At 36.0% G+C, this 17883-nt stretch overlaps 1 protein-coding gene across 5 annotated transcripts in view; it reads right to left on the bottom strand.

The window, feature by feature from the left end:
* Positions 1–17883, bottom strand: part of EndoA (SH3 domain containing GRB2 like, endophilin-A) — a 241762-nt gene that overhangs the window by 106021 nt on the left and 117858 nt on the right. Inside the window, exon 1 of one of the 5 annotated variants that reach the window (XM_089641848.1) lies at positions 9898–10469. The exons of the other annotated variants lie outside the window; for them this stretch is intronic. The gene's annotated coding sequence lies outside the window, so the exon portion shown is untranslated. Of the gene's footprint in view, positions 1–9897; positions 10470–17883 lie in introns of those variants that run through there. 5 annotated transcript variants of the gene reach the window in all.

The raw sequence follows: 17883 nt of genomic DNA, 5'->3' as shown, positions 1-17883 counted from the left end.
AAATTTTATCCTTAACCCTTGGAATGCCATCCTCCCGCGACTTAAAATCTACACCTACTCCTCAGTGTAGCAGAGGTAAAACGCCAATCACTAACCGTGCGCCGACTGACACTATTTTATCCTTAACCCTTGGAATGCTATCCTCCCGCGACTTAGAATCTACACCTACTCCTCAGTGTTCCAGAGGTAAAACGCCAATCACTAACCGTGCGCCGACTGACACTATTTTATCCTTAACCCTTGGAAGGCCATCCTCCCGCGACTTAGAACCTACACCTACTCCTCAGTGTGCCAGAGGTAAAACGCCAATCACTAACCGTGCGCCGACTGACACTATTTTATCCTTAACCCTTGGGATGCCATCCTCCCGCGACTTAGAACCTACACCTACTCCTCAGTGTGCCAGAGGTAAAACGCCAATCACTAACCGTGCGCCGACTGACACTATTTTATCCTTAACCCTTGGGATGCCATCCTCCCGCGACTTAGAACCTACACCTACTCCTCAGTGTGCCAGAGGTAAAACGCCAATCACTAACCGTGCGCCGACTGACACTATTTTATCCTTAACCCTTGGGATGCCATCCTCCCGCGACTTAGAACCTACACCTACTCCTCAGTGTGCCAGAGGTAAAACGCCAATCACTAACCGTGCGCCGACTGACACTATTTTATCCTTAACCCTTGGGATGCCATCCTCCCGCGACTTAGAACCTACACCTACTCCTCAGTGTGCCAGAGGTAAAACGCCAATCACTAACCGTGCGCCGACTGACACTATTTTATCCTTAACCCTTGGGATGCCATCCTCCCGCGACTTAGAACCTACACCTACTCCTCAGTGTGCCAGAGGTAAAACGGCAATCACTAACCGTGCATCCGCTAAAACTATTTTCGTAATAACTTTTTTTTCTCTAAATAAGTATGTAAGTAATAAATATGCAAATCTATCCCAGGATAGATAAAAGTTTTTTTATTCCTGTATAATATTATTAAAAAAAAACATTATATAATGAAGACATACGAAAATATTCTTGAGTTTTATCATATTTTCCTAAATAAGCGTTATTCACAGTAAAAATAAGCCATATGAGGCTTTCCTGTAAATGAAACGGCAGTAATTTGACTGTAATCTGGAACTTTGCGACGCCCTTATTCACAGATAAAATAAACAAATTTGCGAGTGACGAAAAGAAAATCTAGAATAATATTAAGATGCATAACGTCCTTGCCAAGCGAATCAACTATATTTTAATATACCAGGAGCATTTTTTTAACGTTCAAAACTACATGTTAAAAATCAGAATTTGAATGGTAAGGTAGAAATGGACTATACGAGTATTATTCTGTTAGTTCACTGTTCACCAATGTGAATGCCTTTCCGCCTGTTCCGTCACGCGTTTCTATCTGGTACCTACTTTAAATGTGCCAAGACACGCAACTGGGGGAGGGATTAGCCATCTGAGGTGTAAATGTACTTAGTTAATTACGGTTCTTCTTCAAACCTGATTCTTTATACATTTTAACAGCTTCTCTACATGTATGCTTGAAATAATTGTTTAAATGCTTAAAGGTGACAAATGAAGTGAAAATTAAACAGAATTCGGAGCGAAAATTAAAACACGTCTCTTCAGACAGTTATACCCATAATTCTTAATAGGAATGCTCCATTTCAACACCCCACAAACCCGCCGAAAAATGGTTTTATGTGAATATATTTTTAAATTAATTACCGGAACTGTATTTAATCCACCTTTTTTAAACAGGTTAGCTTATATGTGCCATACAAGCATATTAGTGGGAGACCCATGCACTTTTTCATGCTCCGAGAGCGAGGACTTTTGCATATCAGAACGCGCCAAACAACAGAGCGACTCAACTCTTTAAGAGGAAGCTAGAAAAAAAAGTGTATATCTTGGTATACCTTATGTCGTAGGTAATAGGCATTAAAATCTCTTGACAAACGGGAGTCTAGAAACGTTTGATTTCATCTTAGCTATAAAACTGTATTTTTTAAAAGTTGTTTTCTTTACGCGTTCATACATATCTATTGAAAAAATATTTTTTGTAGTAGTTTGCATTTATATTTTTTATTGAGTAATTTATTTTTTATTTGTATTCTACTCAAGCGAAGCGATAGGAAAACCTTCAATTTAACTAAAGCATATTTTTTGGTTTTCAGAATGTACACCGATTCGTTATAAAGATTAATCAAAATATTGATTTGGCATTAAGCTTCGCCATAACGGTTCTGCATTGACGATTGACATTTTCAACGTCACAGCACAGCACAGCAACAATTTTTTGACCCATGTCACAGAATAGTAAAACTGCCCCACATCACTTTTTTTATACTTATAGTATAAGTACCTCAAATTCGTAAACTTCTCCGTAATACATTGGTGTATACCTTTTAATTGAGAAATAATAGGTAATGATTACTAATAACCTTCTTTCAGAGCTAGTCCGAAATAGCTAAATTTTGTGAAAAAATCTCTATAAAAAAAATGGGGATTTTCACATTATCAGTTAAAGCATTTTTCAAGATTTTTTATGATAACAGTTTATCCCAACATTCAATAAGTAAATATCATATATTACTTCATGTATAAACTCTCGTTTAATCAAGCTAGAAGTCGTTCAAAGGTAAATTTTTTCTAGCTCTGTAAAGCACCCTTGAAGTGACATTTCAGAAAAACGGCACTCTAACAAATATTCTATTTTCGCTTTTATTATAATTTAATGCAATGTCATACCGTACGAATATTCAATTTAATTAGTATCGAACAAAAATCGTTTTTAATTCTGTCAAACTGTCACAGTGGCCAATAAATTAATTATATTAATCCCACTTTCCGCTGAATTTGATCTAAGCGACAAATAATTTTCAATTCCATTAATATATTTATATTTGCATAACATTACTCTGCATACGACCGAAACACAACGTAATATGATTATTCGGTTAAAATGATTAAATTGAAAATTGTACCTCGGGGTGGCTCGAATTAGATTGAACCAAATAATGTTATTACAATATGTAAAGTTTACTGATTGAAACATGATAATGGAATTCTCCTACAATGTTAGACTAATTGAGCTTAAATTAGGTAAATTAAATCTCGTTACCTTCAGACTTTTAGTATGCTCGAAGAACAATAGGTGAACATTTTCTATTATTGCTACTTCTTCTGGTTGGCTATCATCGGGGCAATCACAATCCTGCAGACAGCAGCCCGGAATAAATCAGCACAAAATGTATTTTTATTGGTCGTGTAAATTTCGAAGCCATGGGTAGTAAAGTCTTCCTCTGCTATATATTTTTATTTATTTTACTTTAAGAAATATTTCGCTTTCTAACGACATTATAGTTCATAAAAATACAACGGGTCTGGGGATAAGATGCACTACTTTTGGGAGGTGGTTATGCATGAAAGTACAAGTAAAACACCTTTTTTCGAAAGTCTAACTTTTTAAGGTTAAAATTTTGAATTATTTGTGAGTAAATATATTTCTTTATGGGAAAAACAATGGAATTTCTAAAAAGTTTTGACATCATGTACAATCGCCTCCCAAAGTTAGTGAACTTTACCCCGGTCAACAAGCATACCGTATTATTCTCATCTTAAATTATTTTCTTATACCATACCTATCAATATGTCCATGGTATATTGATGAAGCTCATAATATTAAACTAATATATCCATCTCAAAATCTTCCAACGTACGAACTTTCAGTACATTGCGGGTACTATGGGGCACCGGTTATTAAAATCAAGTTTCCATTGCATTACAAACTGCTAATTAAATATTAAAAAACAAATAAGAGAGCACGGGTGCATTGCTTATATGCGCATTTAAAATGGAAACAGGCTGGTTTTGACAGCATTATGCAACAATTACTGTAAATTACGTATTATCGGTGTTTTTCTTCAATGTGTCACAAAAACATCGAAGAAAAGGGCCGCACTACGAAAGATAAATGATGCCCTACAAAGAATAAAGGTGAAGTACGAGTATTTCAAATTTAGGTCAAGGTAGGTCAGATTCGATTAAATAGATAACTCACGCAATACTAGATCACAGTGAAAGGAAGTTCTATGTTGAGTCAAAGTCAGGTTAGATTTATATGATGTATTTTCACAGAAAAGCTAAGATGATGCTTATTTGAACCTTACCTAGAACTATTATCCATCGTCGGGTTGAATTTCATGCAAGATGTTAGTTATAAGTTCAGAGAAATAAATTGTAAGATATTATTACTAAAAATGCCACATTCTTGTTATAAGTTTCATGCTTGCAATTGGGTCGTGCGAAAGTTCGTAAATACGTTATTCGTTTTAAGAAATAAGTGCGAAAGGGAACTCAACCTTAAGATTGTATTAAGTGTGATCTATCAATTTGTATCCACAAAGAAGGATCACCGATGTAATAATTCAGGACAAAAATCTTTACATTAAATTAACTTATATTTAATGACGATCGAACTATCTGATCATCACGCTATTTCCCCGCAAATATAGGCTTTCATCCTCCAGCTTCCAGTTTCATGCATCACTGCCATACACAAGGGTTGGTATTCAAATTCCATCGTGGACTGTTACTCTCACTTCATTTACACCAAATAACTAACACTTACAAAAACAAAAATGTTTACCGCCCCTGGGCAAATATAATTAGCAATTTATAATTTAATATACACCCTAATATTTTCCATTAACAGGGCACAAGAAACTAAAGTCTCTTCAATATATATCTGTGTATATATTTGTAGCAACATTAAAAAAATAATCTACGACAGTAAAAAAACTTTTCTTATACATTATTTTCGAATAGAACTGAACAAATTGGTGAATCTCAATTACGTAGAGAACCCAAAACAACTTCTTTTTTTCGATCTGAACATTTTTTTCTTCTTTTATTTCGGCAGCTAAGGGGTTAAACGAAACTTCTGGAGAAAAAACATTAACTTCCTAGCTAAAATTCGACCTAAAAAAGTTCAGCTATCGACTCGATGTACTCGAAAACGAAAGCTAAAATATATTTTTTTAATCATACCACGAAATCGAAATCGAAATCGAAAGTTTTCCACTTTGTTAATAGTTTCTGGTCTCGGTTTATTAGCGGCTAGTTCATTATTTTAGAATGAGGAACTGAAATCCATTATTAAAAAAAAAACAATAATTACCTAATAGTTGAAATACCTGTAAATTTTTTTATAGTTAGTTTTAATAGTAGAAAATAATTTTCTAAGTTTTATTTTTACGGGTCTCAAAAAATCGCATTGAATCTATGGATTTTAGCTCTCGTCACTAATGTGCCAAAAAGGATCCACGACCGCACCAAATAAACAAATTACCTTACTGTCTTTAAAAACCTGCATTAAAATATTTTCATCGGTTCAAATGTGAATGTGAACCAGAGTTGCCAATGCACTCGTTCTAAAATACTCATAAGAGGTGAAGAGATTTTAAAATTCCCTACAAAATCCACACAACAACTTATATATTCAATTTCAGCCTTTGTTGATCTACAAGAAAAAATATTTGAAGCCGTAATATTTTTCTGCAGTTCCTTATTGTAGTCAAGCGGGAATCCCGCAGCTTCTACCAGGGAAAAACAAGCACAATGTAATGTGGAAAGTATTTGTCCTTTACCCGGTTAATGTTTAACGTTAGATATTAGTATCAGATTACAGTGTGTTAATTTACAGCGTGTCACAGACATGTGTGAATTGTGAACGGGTTCAGATGGCGCGACATTTGAGACAGGGGATTATCTTGACGCGTGATGGATTCACCGACACAACGGCCTTAATAACATGACGCTTTGTGAATAGACTCAATAGTCAGCGCCGACGTTTCGCCTACGCCGCATTTCCACCCGCCTGACTCACTACGGGATTTGTCAGTCATTTTCCTTTGCACTCGGTACAGATTACAACAGACGTGATAATAGACGACATAAAGGAAATATTACACAGTGTTTGAGAACGGAATTGCCTTGAATCCATTGAATCGTTCGAAGTTGGAGATATTGACATCATTTTCCTCTGTTTCTTGAGAAAATGATTTATGTATTATGTATGACGTAAGCAGAAATACCGCCGATAGACCTATTCTGACTCCTCCCTCTTTATCATAAAATACGCATGTAACCTAAATAAAGGGTACAATGGAGCTCCCAGCGGTAGTACTATACAAATCCATATTATCTATCAAGCACGTATCCTGCGTACGCTTCTTCATAGCGAAAAAATTTTGACAAATAATATTATACGTGTCAGAAAAAAATTCTAAATGCTTTTCACTTACCCTATAATATGTGCTGTGAATTTTTGGTGTAATTTTACGGGAAAATTGTTGATAAATAAAATAAGTCTGAGGCTTATGTCTGTATGTGAGCGGCGCCACAATTTCCGCCAATAAGTGTTAACTATTGGCGCTGACGGAATGGAAGCATTGAAAAAATGAAAGACAGAGAAAGCCAACGTATAGATATTGCAAATTGCAACCAGAGTTGAGTCAAACACAGTGCTCACACAAATAGATTTCTTGCATACATCATGTTTCAAAGAGAGTTGAGTCAAACACAGTGCTCACACAAATGGATTTCTTACATAGATACATCATGTTTCAAAGAGAGTTGAGTCAAACACAGTGCTCACACAAATGGATTTCTTACATAGATACATCATGTTTCAAACTTGTTATGTTACAAGGGCTGTTTCTCAATGACGAAGAGACATTACTAATGGAAGTGACATGTATATCCACCAATACAAAAAATCCTAACGTGGTGGTGATTGGGTCAACTCTAATTGCGCGTGTAATTATCGAATGATAAAGACATGATGACCTTTTTTCAAAATTCCGTGTCTGAGATACGCTTTGGAATAACAGTGCCCTTGAGGCAATTGTTTTCGAAAAACGACCCGAATCATTAAAATTCCGGCCAAGTCTACTAACTTCTACTTCTAGTCTACAAACGGAATACGAAATTTGGAATATCAGATACTTAGCATCGCATGACTCTTTCCTATTAAGCCCCTTACAACAAGTGGTACGAAGCATGATACTTCAATGCGAATCGATTAATTTAATAGGATTCATTCATTTGAAGGTATACACACAAAACGTATAATTCATTCACGATCTATTGATTTTTTCACTATGCCGCCCCTTACCCAACCACCTCACCGAAAAAAGATTACAATTGGAAAATTCACACAATGTTAAAATATATACATTCCTACCACCTTAAGGCTTTCACAGTGTGTACGATACATTAGAACATATAACATTCCAAAATTATATCGACAGCCTTTGGTTATAAGTTTCAATTCACACATTTTGACAGGGACACGTTATGGTTGTTTTATAAATAACTGTAAATATTTCTAAATTTTAGAAACCATTTTTCATGTGCCGTAATCATAAATAAAGTTAACATTAACGTTTTTATAAACTCCCTTGTCTATTGTTGAATAACGCTTTGGCGTTATAAATAAATTGGATAGAGTCCTGACTCGGGGCAGGTGGAAATGGAGGATTATTCGTGTTCAGAAAAGAAGGCACGTCCCGCTTGAAAGAAATCAGCCAGTTCGTGACAAGAATAAGGGTTGATTTCAGCGTTACATTCAGCGCTTTAAAACACCTTTTACCTACAGTTCAATGACCAAAAGGGGGGAATAGGAATTAGGTTCTTGTTTTGTAAAAAAATAAATTAACTAAAAATGTTTTTCAAAAATAATCGGTTTTTAATCTGGAACACTAGGGTAATTTAACCTTTTTAAATAAAATCTATGGCTACATACTGTTGATTTAGAAAAGTAGGTTCGATGAGTTTTCCCGAGAGAGAATATCTACAATATTTGGAAACTAAACAATTGCATGTTATTTGATTTGTCGATCGGTTTCGGAAAAATTCGCGAGAAAAAACGTTAAGCTAAGAACAAGTACATACATTATATAAATTGATAAACAAACTTGTTATACATCATTTTATTGAATTTAATTGGCGCGACTAAATGAGGCCGCTTTTCAAAACCATTACACGCCTAGGTAAGTAAGTGATACTGTAATCAATATTCGGATGATTTGTATATATGTGTAACCCTAACCATGAAAGCGGTAGTTACTTTGTGAATAAATTAAACAAATACTATGATTTAAGCCGTTGCACTTATTTTCACTAACAACCGGTTAAAAAATATTTTAATAATTTAATTTTCAAAATAACGTGACTCTTTCATCCACAAAAACTAAAATTTCAGGACTAAATATGGCAGGTGGGCACATGGGAATAGATAGATATGATATGACAGATGTCTCACAGAAAGAAAAAATAACAACTCTAGCGTCATTGACACAGGGCGTGTACTACAATATCTGATAGCCGAATCAACGTCATCAGTTCGTATGAAAGAGAGTAGAGTTCGTTCAGAGTGGGCGAGGAATATGGGAGATGGGGTATACACAGATACTATATGTATACATAGTAAGATATGGTAGGTACTAGACCCGAGAAAGGATGAACCGCGTGGGCGACCATTCTTGACCTCTAGCTGCACGTAGATTCAATTATTCTATTTTGAAGTGAGTAATCAGATGCTAAGGATACTCATCGTAAAATAATTACAGGTTCAAACCATCCTACATGACAACACATATAATCTCGCCAAGTGCGTAAAGTCCGTAGAGGCTCTAAAGTTGTACGTATAACTATATATTTTTTTACATTAACTCTGCACAGGAGAGGAGGCCCGGAGTAAAATAATTTCCAACGTTGTAGAAGAGAGGAAAGAGGCCGGCAAATCATTCTACAGCCAAGCTATTTAAGCTCAAGAACGAGTCGCGGGAACAACCCGTGAAAAATGTCAACCGTGTACAAATGTTGGTCGCGCGTTTGGCGAGACTATACACATGTTCCGAAGTGATCAATAACGGTAATTTCTCGGCGCAACTTCCTTTGAAATACCGGTAGAACTAAAAAACGATTATATGTTTCTGTCTAAATGGCTCTCTTCGAGTAGGGTCTTTTTCTTTCCTACAAAAAACTTCCACACAGTATCTCTTAAGATGACATGTCAGAGAAAACCTACAAAGAGTAGAAAATTGTAAAAAAGATATATTTATTTATAACTCTGATATTTTGAGGTAATAGAAATTTCCGAGGGAATTCGTAAACTCGAGGTGACCAGTGACGTCAGAGTAGTACCAGATGCTTTTCCATCTCGAGATCGGACGTAGGAGGGAAGGTTATCCAAGGTCGAGGGGCGCCTCCACTCTCAGCGAGGTTCACTCGAGCCAGAAGAGGAAAGGGCCCATTTCCCGAAGTGCCACTCTTTCACATGCCGGGGATGTACACAGGACGTTATGTAACAAGTATCAATGGAGATGTTTGCGTAACTGTCACAGAATGCTCAAATGTATTTTTTTCACTAACGTATGGCAAATAGGATATATTTATTCTGAATATCTGGCTATTTAAAGCATGACAGTAAATCATTAATTAAAATTGAATTCCATAATTATCAATTGTATAACTAAGGATTAAATTGATATATTTTGAATAAAAACTACTTTTCAGATTCTTATTATTTTAAAATATATAAGACTACAACGAATGTTTGAAATTACTGAACAGAAAGAAGAAAACTCCAATATCTTGTTCACATGATAAGGAGCGACACTATAAGACACCCCAATTGAAAATTCAAGCGAATATTGATGGAGAGTCCACATTTAATGACTAAGTAGATACAAGAAGCAAAAATAAGGTTTTTAGGGAAAACTTTAATCTTAATTCCTAAGACACGTGGTGGTAAAGGAAAAACACGCAGATCAAGCGCATGAATGAACGCCAAAATAATATAAATAGAAAAGTGTATTTATACCTGAGAAGTTTTCACGTGGTACTATCCAATTAGCGCTTACCCCGCGTAAGGTAACCAACACGAAGCCTTCAATACTCACTACTCCAAAAACTGTGACTACAAATATGAGCGGATACGTAACACGCCGTCTTTGTTCCGAATTATTCACGAAACACCCCGGTTCTAATTCAATATCCGATGGCAGGGTACACTACAGTCATACAAATACAAAGAAACTGTCGATGTTATCACTTAATCAGACAATTTAATACGGAGAGTGTTTTATTTGTATCTAACTACACTCGGGTCGAATATCACAATGTGCGTACGCCTGAGACGCAACTATATGGATCACAAATGAAATGTACACTTTAGTGTGAAATCTACGGGTTACGTATGCGTCCAGACGCTACGACGGTCTGTATATATCTGACTCGCTACTCGCTACGAAGGCGCTACGAGGCAGCTAGCTCCACAAGCGTGGGTGCTGCGCACTGCAAGTGCGCACAATTAGGAAAGGTTCAGACGGATAAATTGTGTCTGAATTTAAATCGCCAAATCGAAAGGGTTGGAATTTTAAGGGTGGAACATTTCTGAATAACTGGCAAGTTCATTTCCTTTTCACATTTTGGTAAAGGTTCGTATAATACTACTTATACGATAGATTGACTGTGGATCTCCTTGCAGTGGATACGGAAGCTTATTCATTATGCCGTAGGTACAATAAATTTTGTATTTTTATAGATAAAATTTCCCTATAATTTTAATGTTACCTTGAAGGTTATAGGTAGTTATTTGATGTTTTTGAATAATTTACGGGGAAATATTGTGTTGACGAAACTATCTTCCTTTAACATTGTCCTTGTAATTTTTCCCATCCTGTTCTACCTACAAGTACCTGTCATTTTCCGACTATACCCACGTTTGTGTGACATTTTACAACAATAAAAGTAACTGTCGAACCAGTTTTTTGATAGAGCCTGGTTGAATAACATCTCTTTGTGATCAGTGCTTTTATTGATTTCAACTCGGGTAGAAGGCTCTCCAGTGAACATATTCGGTTCCCTCAGTGTGTTTCCCATCCAACCTGGATGTTATGGAAGCTTGTGCATTAAATAAATCATATCTCTAAATGAGTGAAACCAACCATCAACATCTTTGAAGAACATCAAAGGGATAAGTCGGATTTCTTCCTTACTCCATGTTCACCATCTCCAACCATAGTTGTGTCAACTTCAAAGTTCACAATTAATGTTTACAGTCCACTCTTGATTCGCCTATTGCGATCACATATTGTTTTACCACAAACACTTTTTAAAGTAACTGCAAATATTATTTGTAGATGGTTTATTTCTGGGAAACGAAAATAAGAACTCTTGTAAATGAAAACCTGTTTCAGCACAATCTTTAATCGAAATGATAAAAAAAAGAATTGTTATTAAATAGATATCTGACGAATATTGTTTTTCAGAGAGAACATAGTCGTTTCAAAAATCTACAGGCCCTTTTCGCTTCATGGGAACTGTGAAAAAGGCGTGTTTTTACGGAGAGAATAAATAAATGTACAGATGTTACTCCATTTATATGCGATAATCTATTTAACATATAAAAAAACCTAGCAGAACGTCAAAAATTCTGTTAGATAAAATATATATACATTTAAATATAGCACCCAAGTGCTCAAACTGAATTTACAATTTAAAATCGCATTGCCAAATTAATTGAATTGTATAGAGCCAACATTAAGTGCGCGTGTAGCGAAGTCTGATTTTAGGGGTAGCATATCGAGTCTACTATGGCGGTGCCGGCGTCGGCGTCGTAGGCGTCCAATAGCGTAGATGTCGTAAAGCGTAGAGCCTTGCCAATAAAAATACGCTCTTGAGTGCCTAGCAATGGAATGTATCGAGGACAACTCACGTCTTGTTTATATAAGTGCAATATAAGAGCGGGAGCACACAGAGCGGTCAGAGTTCTGCGTTCTAGTGACCGTTGACCGCTCAAGAGTTCCAAAGCACACAAGCGGCGTTCAAATTCTCGCGTTCTAGTTTCGTTTGGGTCTTTGCATATGCAACATGTCACTAGAAAGTTCATCATCCGATGAAGAATTATTGCTCTTGTGGAGCTTAGCAGCTTCTAAAAAGAAATGGAAGTATTGGGTGCACCCAATCAACACAACGCGAGAAGAACAAGGCGAATTTACTAGTATTTTTCAGGATTTACTTAAAGATGAACAACGATTCTATACTTATTTTCGAATGTCGGTTAATAGTTTTAATGAATTGTATAACATCATACAACCCGATATCGAAAAACAAAATACTAACTGGAGGAACTGTGTTTCATCAAAAGAAAGGCTGGCTGTATTTTTATGGTATGTAGGTATTTATTTATTAAGGATAAGAAAAGACATTAGAATATTTAGAATTATGTAATGAATACGATATGTTTCGTAATATTCTGTTAGGTTTTCAGTCGGCTGCGGTGTACTAGTTGTTTGAAATGTTGGAGTTGATTGTGGTGAAAGGACGTAAACCACCCTATTTTCTTGATTAGATGTAGATGTAACCTCAGACATCGCGGCGTTCTGGCGTTCTCTGCCTCGGCGGGAAAAGAACTCTTAGAACGAGACGTTCCGTTTTGACCGCGCGGTCTGACGGCCCGTTGTGTGCGTTGTTGTTATAGTATTATATCAGTACCTACCTACATTCTAATGAACGCCGAACGGGGAACTCGGAACTCCTGACCGCTCTCTGTGTGCTCCCGCTCTAAACCTATTATTTGTAAATACGGAAAAAATACTTTAAAATTAAACCATAATTACAAAGGGAGGAAAATTTTTGGCCTCGATTCCTTAAATCAATACTGATTTGAAAAAAAAAACGAATGTCAAAATTTTTCAAGACCTTTCTACTCCTACACCCTAAACGGGTTAATGAATATTATCAACTTCTCGAGAAAGATATTCCGCATTTTAAAATGTTTCATTAATTTCACCAGAAGGGATATTGAAGTTGCCTCGGGCACACGAACCAGCCCATAGCACACTTAATTTGTACACGGAGAAAAATGATTTTCATGGACACGTGTTCCGACATCATGATAATATATTCGTACAAAAGTTCATCAGGAAACCTGTTAATTCATTTGTTTACACCTCTGTCACAGGTCAGCCCAAGGGGTCCTTTATGTGACTTAGAAAGGATTTTCGGAGTTTGTCCAGGTCTTGGGGGCGGACGCCTGCTCACTAACTGCATGGCGGGCCGGATCAGGAGAGGCCGGTTAAGGGAGACTATTTGACCTCTCTAGCCGGACTCTCGACCCATCGCATCGCCTAGACTGAATTAAAATGACATAAAAACCATTCCAAGATATAAAACCACATTAGGACAATGAAACTTCATTTATTTTGTAACAAAACTCTAGAGCATCCTTCATCAAGATATAAAACTAATAATTAAGTTTAATGGGTCTAAATCAAGAATAAAAATCTGACTGAAAGAGGTTAATGAAAACACTCAGAATAAAAAACATTTAAAACGATATAGAAGACAAATAAAATAGAATAAATAACTTTAGTCCGCCTCAGTACAGGACACCCTATTGAGGAGGAATAAGAAATACAACTGCTATACATAAATTCACTATATTATTTTGTATGTACTTTTTCAGATATATATAATTTAATAAAAACCATACAATAAATTTACGACATTGGATTAAACATATTATTAATGCTTATGCATTCTGTTAGTAAGTTTGTTTACAATGAATGTTTTTAGAAATTGTAATGGATAACTCCTTAGGGGCTATATATATTGTTTAAAACGCAAAAATTGGCCTAATGTGTCGTTTGGAGGACTTACATTTTTTTATATATACGCAACAGATAGTAATATAAAAAAATAAGGGACAGAACCAAATTTTATTTTTGCTCTCCTGAACAATATTGAAATGAACAGAAGGCCCCTTTTGCCATATGACTGCCGATTAATATCGTAGTTTTTTTTTATATTTTTTTAAAGAGACGATTTCCTACGGTAAATAATCTTCTCATCTGAGTGAAAAGGTCAATGTCTGATTCTTTCCCACCTGGACACATTTAACGATAAATTGCCAAACTGCTGCACCAAAACGTCAAACACGGTTTTGCAGAAGAGTTTATGAATATTCTATGCGCCAGTAAATGAAAGCAATGGATTATTCGGGAATATTTTTCATAAATCTCCCCTGTGACGGAAGATCCGATTTATTGGTGGTCGCTTAGTGCTGAAATCGGTCGCCCGTGGCGCCAGCATCGCTTCGGTCAGCCAAATTGGGCTAATTAAAACAATTATAATCAAAAAACGGATCAGATTCACAGAATATTTTACATCATCTGTCAATTATTTAATTCTAACAATCGATGAAAATTTACGGTTTATTTTTGGCGGCTGTTAATAACTGGACGGTCTCCGTGGTGGAGGGGTAAGGCTCTCGACTAGAAATCTGGATGTCGCGGGTTCAAATCTTTAATTTTTATTAACGATATTACAGAAAATATTCTGCATTCCAGGTCAATTCTTTTTGCTGATGACCTAAAACTATTCTTGGAAATTAAAACTTTAGAAGACTGCATTCGACTCCAATCGGACATTAATAGAATTGTTGACTGGAGTAAACGGAATCGGATCGAATTCAATGTTTCTAAATGTTTCATTCTTTCTTTCACACGGGCACGTCATACTTGGTTTTACCGGTATACCATGAATGCCCGAAGTTTAAAACGTGTCTCCACTATGAAAGATCTTGGCATCATGTTTGATAGTAGGCTGACATTTCATGCTCATATCGAAATGACGTGTAGTGCTTCACTGAAAATGCTGGGCTTCGTCCTACGTACTGCGATGAATTTTAGAGACACCCGGGTTCTCCAAGTGCTATACATTGCGTTGGTTAGGAGTAGGCTTGAGAGTGGGTCGGTGGTTTGGAGCCCACATCAGGTGAAGTATTCCCTTATGTTGGAGAGAGTGCAGAAGAAATTTCTGAGATTCCTCTACCGGAGGGAGTATGGCTACTACCCGTGGCTCTATCCTACTGACTTTCTCTTGGGCATGCTCGGTATGAACCATCTACGGGTCAGAAGAGATGTGCAATAATGTGCATATTGTATCACACTTCTTCAAACTGATTCCTGGATGGTTTGAAAATCCGACTATCATGGAGAGTATTAGTCTCTATGTTCCTGATGGTTATCTCCGTCACCGACAGCATAGACTGTTTTATCTCCCGGCCTGCAGGACCAACTTGCCAATGGTCATGCCGGTGGGGAGAGCAGTCTTGCTGTTGAACAGAATTAATTCGGATATCGACATATTTAGCATCGGTGAAGCTGCCTTTAAAAAGCAAGCTCTATTGATGCTGGTATAGTTTATACACCGCTAACTATTATGTAATACCATTTTACAAATGTACTTAAAAACGAAATAAAATGTAATTTTGTAATGTTTTTAAAGGAATAAACAAATTGAATTGAATTGAATTGAATTGAATTAACTTTAACCACTTACGATCAACCCAACTGTATAAAACAAACATAAAAAATAAACGGACAGGAGTCCATTTTCAAATTGCATACTCTTCGAAAACCTTTAAAATCCATGTTCATAGCAAAAAGATAATAATTCGGTGAGCTTTGTTTATAAACCTAAGAATATATTAAATACATACAAGTACATGTATTTTAAAATTAAAACCAGAACACCTAAATTTTACTCTTGTAAAGTTGGCCATTTGCGCTTATCGTCCTTTCCTTTGAAGGTGCAGAGTTCTGTAATTATCACAATAGTATGTATGTCCGTCTGTTAAAACAACAAGGTGTCCAAACATAACTTTCCAAATGTAGAAACAGGGAGTTCACTTCAGATCACGACGAACAATTAACGGCAACACTATAAGTACAACAAGGTATAATAACAAAAATAAACTATAGGAATAATATGTCATCACATAAAACGTGCGGTAGCTTCAAAGGTTGTATTTGGTTTTTCAGTATGCATGCTCTATAGGATAAAATGTGCAGGAGAAAATTTTATAACAATCGAATAGAAATATGGAAAGAGAGTTTTAACAATGGACTTAAACCTTTTAAATCTAATCCCCAATTTGCACCTCCAATTATTATTTGGAATCCTCAATATCAAACTTAAATTAACCGAATTGAAAATATACAATCAAAATTTTAGAAACACATGTAGTATCGTTTCGAAAATCCTCAGTGTAACCCTTATTACTCATACTCTTAACTCTGCTCTATTAGAAAGGATTGCATTTCGTTGCCCTAAACGCAATACCTTATTTTATACAACATTTCATATCGAAATAAGCACAAATCTCTTTACTCGGACGTATCTGCAACCCCAACAGTTATTGATATTTTCCACTGCACCCTTAAAACGTTTAAAATCAAATTACCTTGCCATGTACGTAAATCAAAAAAACTATTTTTTTGATTTACGTACGTATGAAATATTATATTTTTTTAATATTTACTTTGTTCCTAGTCCGTAATCAAAATAAAAAATATATTAAATGGAACTTAACTGATTTATTTTAAATTCACAATTAAATGTAAAATTATATGTAACTGTATGGTTCCCAAATAAACTTCAATAAAAAAATTAAAAAAATAGTAAATAAAATATTTATGTCAAAATGTAACACAGTATTAGAAATGTGGAAATCGAAGAAGAATGTCGATGTAATTGTAATTAAATGGTATTGACATGCATAGGATTGCCAGTGGCTGTGGTCTCGTTGGAAAAATTAAAACATGTCAATTTTATAATCCCCGAAGTACCAGAGTGCCGAAGTACCAGAAGTAGGAAGATCCGAATGGATGGATGGAGGTGACGCAAATGTAGAAGAATCAGAGAAAGACAAAGGGAGTAGAGGTAGCGAGGCTCGATAACAGTGACAATCCAGATATATCGTGACGGATGTCAACCCCAGATAAACAACAGATGAAGAAGGATGCGAGTGTTGAGAGGGTTTAAGACGCATACTAGTTAATACTAGTGTTTGTATGATACGGTCTGGATCTGGAATCATAGCTTGGGGGGTGCAAATACTCGTAAATCATCCCTTCTCCCACTCGAAACAATTCAAAAAATTCTTATAAAACCTTATTACTACCCATCAATAAATGTATTTCAAGAATTCGCTATTCCCCCACTTACAAAAATTTACGGCAAAATTGCACTACTTCAGCTACCCCACTGCTAAATATTAGCATAAGGGATACTTCTGTTGGTGGACTAACTGTACCACCCGTACGAACCACAACAGCACAGAATCACTATGACTATAAAAGAATAAAAATATTTAATCAATTACCCGCTGATATGCGAACAGAAAAAAATACGAATAATATTTTAAAAAAATTAAATCATGTTTTTGTGGTACCACCATACAATTTTAACATTCTCTTAGATGGATTCTTGACTGTTTTGTTATTCCTAATGTTTGTAACGTTAAAGAATGTGCAAGTTTGGATTGCCAGGGTAGTGCCCGATTATTGTTTTGTTGAGAATTTTTTCTGGTGGCTGCCCTGCGATCGGTTGGACGAGCGGGCAAAATAACGCGGGTAGGAAGATCGGGGACAATACGGAAGAGGACGATTCTGCGGTGTGCGTTGCGTTTTGCGAGACAAAATTCATATTGAAAATAATGAAAAAGATCACGCGGATACCATGAACCGATCCTTCGGAGTCTTTCCGTGTAAATTAACCAAACATAAAAGAGACGTTCTGCCTCCTGCGCGAGATCAGCCGGTTCTTAGTTCGAGTGTGGTTGTTCGGTGAGATTGAAATGTTGAAGGATACAGACTTTCCGTGTAGACTAACCAAACATAAAACAAACGTTTTGACTCCTGCGTGAGATCGGCCTGTTCTTTGTTCGAGTGTTGTAGTTTGGTGAGATTAAAATATACAATCAGTTATTTGGATTAAAAAATGGTTTTATTTGTGAGGT

The sequence above is a fragment of the Hesperophylax consimilis genome, chromosome 2 (genome assembly GCF_061612785.1).
Source record: "Hesperophylax consimilis isolate HC1 chromosome 2, BYU_Hcon_1.0, whole genome shotgun sequence".
Classification (NCBI taxonomy): domain Eukaryota; kingdom Metazoa; phylum Arthropoda; class Insecta; order Trichoptera; family Limnephilidae; genus Hesperophylax; species Hesperophylax consimilis.
Note: the sequence above shows the minus strand (reverse complement) of the source record. Positions and strands in the feature narration are given on the sequence as shown.